Source organism: Silene latifolia, chromosome 1 (genome assembly GCF_048544455.1).
Source record: "Silene latifolia isolate original U9 population chromosome 1, ASM4854445v1, whole genome shotgun sequence".
Lineage (NCBI taxonomy): Eukaryota > Viridiplantae > Streptophyta > Magnoliopsida > Caryophyllales > Caryophyllaceae > Silene > Silene latifolia.
The window spans coordinates 107,270,168-107,273,043 of record NC_133526.1 but is presented as its reverse complement, the minus strand read 5'-3'; the positions used below and the strand labels follow the sequence as shown (position 1 = coordinate 107,273,043).

Here is a 2,876-nt window from a genome sequence, read left to right as displayed (position 1 = left end):
TAGGCAATAGCCATCCCCACACTAAGCTAAAAGCACTACACATCAATTGAAATTGTTAGTCCCTCCCTCACTTCTCTCAAACATGACAATTATTTTGATTAAAGTAAATAAAAATCCAAAGATGACAAAAAAATGCAATACAAGAATTGAAATGTAAGTTAGGGAGTTAGAAATATTTACAAGTGGTGGTTTAGGGAGGACTCCACCAAACTCTCATTATTGATGAGATGTCAAGGGGGCATGTCCAAGGTGTTGTTGATGTTGCTCAACACCTTGAAAAAGTAATCAAAAGCTTGTTCATTATCATGGTAGAGGTTCTCAATAGACCTTGGCCCTTGTTGGTCTTGATCGATGGCATTACCAATGTAGGGATTAAAAATCCCTTCAAATTCGTCGTCCCAAAGACCACAAACTTCATTAAGTTGATCATTGAAAATCTCTTGCTTAGATGGAGACAACTCTCCCAATTTCTTCTCTTGGCCAATGAGGCCATCCTCTTCTTCCTTGGTTGATTTTGATGAGCTTTGCAAGCTCTCCTTGTCACAATTCACTTGTTCTTTGAATGGAGCATCTTCAATTTTCTTCTTCCATTGGAGTTCCGATTTCTTCCTCTCATCCTTTCGGCTATAATGATCAATCATGAAACATGGTTCATGCAAACGAGGAGCTCTCATAGTCTTGTCAAGATTAAAAGTTATGCTTTCATCTCCCACTTCTAGAGTGAGCTCACCATGTTTCACATCAATCACCGCACCGGCGGTGTGTAGGAAAGGTCTTCCTAGGATGATTGGAATGTTGGAATCTTCCTCCATATCAACAATGACAAAGTCCACCGGGATGAAAAACTTCCCAATTCGCACGGGGACATCTTCCCATATCCCTAACGGTGTCTTCGTCGATCTATCGGCCATTTGGAGTGTGATGTTGGTGCATTTAAGCTCTCCCATCCCTAACCTTTTACTCACCGAGTACGGCATGACACTCACACTAGCCCCTAGATCACATAAGGCTTTGTTGATCGTTGTGTCGCCAATGGTACACGGTATTGAGAAGCTTCCCGGATCCTTTAACTTTGGAGGTGAACTCCCTTGAATTATTGCACTACTCACCTTAGTGAAGGCGATAGTCTCAAGCTTCTGGATCGACTTCTTCTTTGTGAGGATATCTTTCATGTATTTCGCATAGGCCGGCACGTGATTGATTAATTCCGTGAAAGGAATTGAGACTTCCAAATTCTTCACAATTTCCATGAATTTTCCAAGTTGATCATCAAATTTGGGCTTGGCTTGACGACTTGGAAAAGGGAGTCTAATCACAATGGGCTCCTTCTCCTTGGCCTTGTCTTCATTTTTCTTTGGACTTTCTTCTTTTGATGATTCTCCATCTTTGGAGTTTTGCACAATTTCTTCCTTTTCACTAGCTTCCACAACTTCATCCTCAACTTGCTTCTTTGGTGCTTCATACCTTGTACCACTTCTCAAGTGAATGGCACTAACGTTTTCATGTCTAGGGGGATTACTTTGAGGTGGTAATTGCCCCTTTTGTCTTTGTGAGCTTGAAGATGCTAGTTGAGTCAATTGTGTTTCCAACATCTTGGTGTGAGCTAGAATGTTGTTGATGGTGGTTTCCTTTGCTTGGCTATCTTTTTGCATTTGAGTGAAAAATTCTTGTTGATTCTTTTGCATTTGGAGGACCGCTTTTTGGACATCAAAACCTTGGTCATTTTGGTGATTGTATGGATTTTGATTTTGGTAACCTTGGTTTTGATTGTAAAAGGGTCTTTGATTTTGGTTTCTCATGGGTGGTGGAGTGTATGTTGTTTGAGGGTTTTGAACATTTTGGCTTTTGTATGAGAGATTTGGATGGAATTTGGTGTTTTCATTGTAAAAGTTGGAATAAGGGGTACCACTCTTGTATGCTTGGAAAGCATTCACTTGTTCATTTGTTCCCCTACATTCACCTTGGTCATGTCCCAAAGTTCCACAATTATCACATATCCCACTTGGGATTGATGAGGATGCCGTCATGGCATTAACATGATGCTTTGATGATTTTGAGTTTTCCTCAAGTCTAGCCATAGCTTGTTCAAACTTCAAGTTGATTGTGTCAATGTGAGCACTAAGTTGAGCACCCAATTGAGTAACGGAGTCCACTTCATGCTTTCCTCCTCTAGTAGCCTTGCGAGGTCTACTATATTGTGAGTTATGGACCGCCATTTCCTCAATTTTGTTCCATGTTTGATTGTCATCAATTTCGGTGAACATTCCATTTGATCCCATATTGAGAATGTTCCTAGAATCTTCATATAAACCATTCCAAAATTGTTGTACCAAAAACCATTCGCTAAGTCCATGGTGAGGAGATGAGCGACAAATTCCCTTGAACCGCTCCCAAGCTTCATACAAAGACTCTTCATCCCTTTGCTTAAAACCCGTAATTTGAGCTCTTATCATGTTAGTCTTTTCCGGTGGGTAGAATTTTTTGTAGAAATCTAGAGCCAACTTCTTCCAAGAATCTATTCCAAGGGTGGCCTTATCAAGGCCCTTCAACCATTGCTTCGCGGTGCCGATTAAGGAAAAAGGAAATAAGACCCATCTAATTTGGTCTTGAGTCACGCTCGTTTGAGAAATAGCATCACAATAGTCGCAAAAGGTTTCCATATGAGAATGAGGGTCATCACTAGGCATCCCCCCAAATTGGCTCCTCTCAACTAATTGGCTGAAGGCAGACTTGGCAATAAAATTTCCGGTTAGATGTTGCGGTGTAGGAGTACCATTTGGTAGATTCTCCTCGGTGGGTACGGAGTGTGACGAGAATTTTGGCATTGTAGGTGGATTTTGTGGGGTATTGTGTAATGGGTTTTCTTCTCCTTCTAT

At 41.0% G+C, this 2,876-nt stretch overlaps 1 non-coding gene across 1 annotated transcript; it reads left to right on the top strand.

The window, feature by feature from the left end:
* The first annotated feature begins 2,346 nt into the window (after window positions 1-2,346).
* On the top strand, window positions 2,347-2,453 carry LOC141619561 (small nucleolar RNA R71). The gene has a single exon (XR_012531739.1). It is a non-coding gene; the product is annotated as a small nucleolar RNA R71 (small nucleolar RNA).
* Window positions 2,454-2,876: the final 423 nt, after the last annotated feature.